Source organism: Vigna umbellata, chromosome 1 (genome assembly GCF_029865625.1).
Source record: "Vigna umbellata cultivar VRB3 chromosome 1, Vumbellata_1.0, whole genome shotgun sequence".
NCBI lineage: Eukaryota > Viridiplantae > Streptophyta > Magnoliopsida > Fabales > Fabaceae > Vigna > Vigna umbellata.
Window position 1 is genome coordinate 828,400 of NC_142165.1, and position 7,316 is coordinate 835,715.

Here is a 7,316-nt window from a genome sequence, read left to right on the forward strand (position 1 = left end):
ATCACTGTGCGTTCATAATTGTAGGTGATGAACTATATACAAACTTTTTACTGTGTCAATGTGAATGAGTATGTGATCCCATCCCACTGAGTAAAGCAGAGAAGAGTGTGGAAATTTGGCAGAAAAGAAAATTTGTTGTGACCATTATCATACACCTTCATCTGTCTCACCCCATTCTCCTGTGCACCTTTCTTCCACTAGAATATTTCTTGGATTCACTTTCCTGTCTGTGACTCTCATGGGGACAATGACCCATCATGTCTATGAATTTCTCTTTCTTCAAAAACATAAACACTAACAAACAATTAATTAATCTCCCACACTCTTTATTTTTTCCATGGTCACTCTCATTACAACCTGCAAGTCCTTTTTCGTCTTTACAGTTTTCGTTTTCTTTATAACTCTGCCTACTACTCTTGCATCTCTTCAGCGCAGGAATCAATAAAACCATCCCAGAATTAGGGTTTCTTCTAGCCATGCTTTTCACTTTTAGCTCTAAGGTTGGCCTTTCTATAGCTGTAGTTCATTGCTCAACTTCAACTTCTTTTTTATCTCTCTCATCCAAAACTCACCAAGGAAAGCTGAGAGTTTTCCTCTCCTTTCAGATTTATCCCTTCTTTTTATCCCAATTTCATGAGTTGGGTTTCCTTCTTTCCCACTTTTTCAATTCTGATCTTCACCTTCAAAAGTAGGGTTTTCTTCAATTGTGATCTGATCACAGACTTTTGTAGTATGGCCTAATTACCTTGATCGGCACTAATTATTGTGAAAAAGTCTGTCAAGTGAAAACTGGTCTGCATATGAATCATTTCTGAGCTTATAATAAACTTGCATGGACATATCCACACACACACACACACACATAAAAGAATCTGATTTTTGCTGCTATGGTACCTTTGCTTTCTTCTTCCCTCTTCTTGCAAGTACGTTCTCTCTAATGTTTCTTGTTTAAAGTTTTCTTTTATTTGAAACTCACTTTGTGGAAGTTTGGGCCAACAAGTGTCTTTTCAATATATTTCTCTTTAATTTCATGTTTATAGGTAGTTTGATTTGCTTTGATTTCAGATCAAGAGGAAATCTATGTAATTCCAACTTCGAAACCCGTTTTCTTTCTCTCCTTTGCATTCACTGATTTATCTGACAAAGTCTGAAAACATGCATTAAAAAAAAAACTCCTCCAAAATTACACATACACCTTTTGTTAAGTCAAATAATGTTATTGTCCATTCTGTGATAACCTTTGATTTGATGCTGTACTCATACCCCTCTTTCCCACTTTCATCTTAATTACAGAAATTTTATGTCCAAAGTCTGGATTAATAATATGTTGAAGCTTTAATTGATCCTCAATTCTTTGGTTGATCTGATTATACTGTCTCCATCTTGTGTCAGGGAAAAAAAATGTACATGTACTGCAGACTTCCATCAGCTTTGTCACATTGGGAAGGAAAGAGAGTGAAGGAGCTTCCCTCAGCCCATTCATGGACACAAAAGATTGGGTTGCAAACTTAATCACTAACTCATTCACACATTAGTATTGAGTTAGGGTGATGCTCTTTTTGCTATGATATGATTGTGTGAATGAAGTGGTGCACACGTATATTGTGACCCTCTTTCGTTGTGCTTGGACTGAAGGGAGCTCCTTCTTTCTGTTGCCTCCATTTGTTTCCATCTCTCAGATGGCTTTATGCATGTCTAAGCTTAATCTATATATACTTAGCACAAAAAAGGTGAGGCCAGTACACTGTAGCTGATGTTACATATCATCTTCTGGCTCTATGTAAGTATCTACTCTCTGCCAAAAAACTGCACAAGATTCAGCAAAAACATCTGCACAGTTGCATATGAACAGTTATACATGCACTAATTTGTTTAGCTTAGTCTTTAAAAATGATCACTGCATATATCTATATACGAATTTAAGTTATTACTGAGTACACAAAACTCTATGCCACTTCCTTTCAGGTTATTTGGTAAGTTTCTCTTCGATCTCTTTCTCTCTACAGTACTTTTCTGAGTTCTTCCTTTGGGGTTTGGGAAAGCAAATTTTAGGTTAAAAGTGAGTAATTCATTTGCATCTGTATTGCTACTGTCTACTCTTTTCAATTTTAGGTTCCGTGACCTTACAGATAATTAGCATGTGCCAAATCATTATTATTATTTTTTTCACGCACTATTTCTGCTTATCCAATCTTTTTTTTTTCCATAAATGTCTTATCATCACTTTATAATTAATGTTATTCATTTACCTAAATGTAAATGGCATGTGGGGTATAGTATAAAGAGGAAATAACATATGTATTTATGTAGTAAAAATGTATGCGAAAGTAAAGGTAATTTTTTTTACAGCAGTAGATATCTACAAACTAAAGTTTAATTAAACTGTAGAAGAACTTGTTATTCATTTATGAGTGATATAAATCATAAGTAGTTTTGATTGTTTTTGCATTTGCATGTCGAAGTGAGTGTGAAGACATGAGAATATCATTATGGAGTGAGAAGAAAAGCATTGAAGGTGTGCATTACTCATTTCTATGCACGAATTACTCAAATCTCTTTCATTTTCCAAGGTAGGAGGAGTATGGTTTGACTAAATAAATGCTGCTATAGTCCACGTTCGGATGTTCCTTCTGGCTTTAACACAGAGCAAACTGCATTAGTTAAATATTGATTCTCCTCTACACTCGAGAAGTTGCACCTGCAAATTTTCATTAACATATTGAATTGCCATTAACTATAAACAGTAATCTGTTGTGTCTTTTTGCCTAAAGCAGATAGTTTATCCCTTCATAATGAGATTTATTTTAAATGTGGCTTTAAAATTAGTGATAAATACTTCTGACATGTATGCAGCATAAAGCTGAAACTTCTTGTTTTTCCTCAAGTTCACTGTGAACATTTGAATTAGTGCACAGTCAGGTGTGTGCCCTATATTAAATTTCATATATATATATATATATATATATATATATATATATATATATATATATATATATATATATATATATATATAAAAGAAAAAATATACAAAATATTTTATTTCTTGGTGTGTCTCAATTCTTTTATATGTTATTCGTAAGTTTAATACTCTACTACGAGATTAATGCTGAGTATGTAATTTTTCAATCAAATGAATGAGAGAAAATCTATTTGATTAAAAATGTAATACAAAATATTATCTGAAAAGTATCATTTCTAAAGTAAAGATTAGAACATAAAATATTTTGCAAAAGTATTAGTATATCTAAATCATATTATATCGCCAGTTAAGTTCTATAATAAAAGTTATCTAATATTAATATATATATATATATATATATATATATATATATATATATATATATATATATATATATATATATATATATATATAACTGCAAAGTATTGTTCAAAGAAAAAGGTTACTGCCTCACATCAGAAGGTGTACATACAGTAATGTTGTTGAAATGAATGAGAATGCAATGGAAGAATAAAACAGATACATAAAAAATGACAACATCACAAAGATGCATCAAAATGAAACATCACAAACATTGTTTCATTTTAGCTGACACTGATAGATAAAAAAGTGTACTGAATTGTTTGAAAGTTACAAAATTGTGGGACCCTTTTATAACAACCATATTTGTATCTATTTAAATAGAACACACCTCACTAAGAATCCTAGAATGAAGAAAAACAAGAACATGTTAAGAAACCTCTTTGGAGTTGTTGAATCTACCAGATTTTGAAAAAGAAAAAGGCTTGTGATCACTACACATATTTCACTTTTTGAGAGAGAACACTTATACACAGTTTGTGTGAGAAAGACACATTTTTCTGTTTATTATCACAGTTGACACTATTTCCTTTGCCCCACTGGATATTTTATTTGTTGTTTTATTGTTAGTTTGTTAAGATGGTTATTTTACCTTTCTAGAATCATCTCTTGTATTTTACTTTGCTGTATAAATTGCAAATCACACAATACTTTACTGGTGGGTTGGAATAATGAAAAGGGAGAACATTTTGAAACCAAAATCACCTCTACTTTTCCTATCACGGTATCATTGCTAGGGGTGGTCAATCAAACTAAACTGCACTGCACTACTTAAAAACTGTATTGAACTAAAAACCAGTTCAGAAAAACTAAACTGCACTAAAAAATAGTTCAGAAAAACTGAACTGAACTGCTTTTGTTTTATTAAACTGTACTGAACTGAACTATACTTAACTGTAATAAACTACACTATAAACTGAACTAAACTACTAACTATACTAATTTTGAACTGAATTATACTAATTTTAACCAAGAACTGCACTAACTATACAACACTAACAACTACAGCACTAACTAGTAAAATCGAATTAATAAAACTACACTTCATCCTGTAAATTAAACATGAGAAGAGCATCATTAATAAAAATCAAAGAACATATCATAAATCAATCTTGACGAGTACATATAATATAATGCTAAATAAAACTTACAAACTGAAAATAACTCTTTATAAACTCTTCAATACAAAATAGAACTTCAAAACTCCAGCACATAATCCTTTTCTAAAGACAAAAGGTATTAACACGCCATCACATGTATCATAAAGCAGTAACCAACAAGATTAAACTGTCTCAACAAGACTGACAATATTCTGCGTGTAGCTTCATGCATTTCATTGTCACGTGCAGCAGCAAAAGAATCAATCTGTATCCAAAAATGTAAAAACACAAACAATACGTAAAGTAGTTTTCCAGAAAATCAACAAGTGAAACAAAGCAACTCTATATCAACATTCCTCGTTTTGTTACCTCATCCAGAAATATAATAGCACCATTTGGAAGATTGTTTGCAAGCGAAAACACTTTCCCTAGAAGACGTTCACTTTTACCATAGAACTCAGACATTATTGCCTCAAGTGGAACATATAGTAAAGGCACACCCTGCCAAATCAAGTTCACCGATTTCAGTTCACTCTATATTTACCCCTCATAATTAATACTATATTGCAGACAATGAAGAACCATATGCATAGTTATTATTGCCCTTTATGTGATCATATTGAATACAGCTCTTTACACATGAGCTCAGACGTTTTATAGTTGTTTACAGTTAACCAGATAACATGAAAAAGGTTATATTCAATTATGGTTAACTTAATTTACAACCAGTTAATTTGATCAGCCCTACCCCGCCCAAAACACCAGCCCAAATCAAAGATGGAGGTACAATTTTATCAATCTATTTCCCTTACCCCCAGAATTACAGCTGGCAAGAAGGCCAACTCTTCCCCTGTGCCCAAATAGTAACTCTATTTCAATTAAGAAAAGATTATTGTCCCACTCAATCACCCTCGTTCCTCCTCCTTGCAGCCACAGTTGCAAAAAGAAGAGGTATTTACAACTATTGAAGCAAGTCTCTTTGAAGCACCTAGACTCATCAAATGAATTCATTCTTCACTGTGACCACAACATTCTTAAAGCATAGCTCTGAAATAAAAAAATAATTCTACAGAAAATCACAATCAACAGTGTAGCTTTGAAGCTTACAGAACAGACATACAAACCAAACTGTGTAGAATGAAAACATGCACAAACAAAGTTAGGATATATAATAATATTAATCAACAGTAGTCAATACATGGTAGAGCTTTCCCCATCAAAAACACAAGATCCAACTTCCTGGTGACAGCTAAACAACAAATTTTGACATGGAAGTGGAACATCTGTACCCAAAGCAACAACTTCCATAAATGTAACTTCAAGAATAGTTTTAATGTATATTTTTCTGTTGGTAGAGGATAGGGCAGGATATTCACATAAAGCAGTTTAAAAACAAAGCTAAGGGGTAAAATTGTAAAACAATTAAAAGCAACATACCGATTGATTGGCAATAACACGAGCACAGGACGTTTTCCCTGTACCTGAAACCATAAAATGTGCTATTCAAACATACATTTAATGTGGATAATGCAAATTAAAGGCTGTAAACTGATGCTGTCCAGTAACTTCTAATGAGATTCAAACTTCAAACTGATGTTGTCCAAAAGGATGTTATATACTGTGGTTGTATATATGTGTTATTATCAATTGAGCAACAGTTTGAAATGACAAGTTAAAAAGGTGTTATATTGTACTCACAAAATCAACTCCGATGGTGCTTATGTAGCTTTCAATGTATGAATCATCCTATAGCGAAGCATTGAAAAACAATATTGAGCATTTGTGTACTGTTTCCAAGACAAAACAACATGAAAAACAAAGCATTAAGGTTATAGTCTTACGCACATGTACTTTAGATAACTAACAAATTGTGGCAAAACTTCAATCATCCAAATTAATAGCAACACTTGAAGGTCCCACTTCATCTTGAGAGGTTATCTCTACAAAAATAAAATAAAATATTTCATAATTTTTTAACACTTAAAATATAAATTAAAAAGTATATAAATTTGTCATATAATCTCACCTTGCTCAAATTTATCAAGTTCTTTAGGATCCTCATAAAAAAGTATAGAGAAAGGTGTTCCTTTTAACCAATCTTGTGTGCAAACAAGCACTTCCACTATTTTAGGCGTTAGGCAACTACGATAAGGACTAACCACTCTTCCTCCTGTACTGAATGCATACTCTGATGCTACGGTAGAGATAGGAATGGCTAACACCTCTCGAGCCATGTTCGCAAGGATAGGAAATCTAGTCGAGTTGACTTTCCACCAATGTAAAATATCAAGCTCAACTGACTTCATATAAGGTTCAGGATCCTCTCTCAAGTATTTATCAAGCTCTGATATATAATCAAATCTACGTCCTGTAGCTCTTAGGTAGAAACTCATGCCATGAGGATCATCATCATCATCATCATCTAGTTGAGATTCTTGTTGGCTACTTTGAGAACCCTCCTCAATACCTTGATATTGTTCATAAAGTGTTTTTAAAGATGACAATAATTTTGATTTCAATTCACTAGCCATACTAGATTCAAAGAGGTAGTCAATGAGGTAATTAACAAAATCCAACTTACTCTTAGGGTCAAGCACAACAACAATCAATGATAAGATATTAATTCCATTAGGATTTCCCAATATTTTTCATACTTGCCCTTCATCCTCATTGCCATCAATTTTATGCTCACATCACTACTCTCAGAATATTGTCGAATCCTTTTACCAATTCCAAACAACTCCTTCATATACATATGACTCGTGACATAAGATGAACCAGAAATGCGTAGGGTAGAGTCATAAAATATCTTTAAAAATGGTAGAATAGACCTCGCATATTCCCAATCTTCTTCTAATGGCACACCATCATTACTTTTGGCCATTTCAACCCCAAAT

The 7,316-nt window shown here is 32.7% G+C and overlaps 1 long non-coding RNA gene across 1 annotated transcript; it reads left to right on the top strand.

Annotated features, from left to right (window-relative positions):
- Positions 1–364: 364 nt before the first annotated feature.
- LOC148204352 (uncharacterized) lies at positions 365–2,884 on the top strand. The gene is made up of 2 exons (XR_015783958.1): positions 365–923; positions 1,393–2,884. It is a non-coding gene; the product is annotated as an uncharacterized LOC148204352 (long non-coding RNA).
- Positions 2,885–7,316: the final 4,432 nt, after the last annotated feature.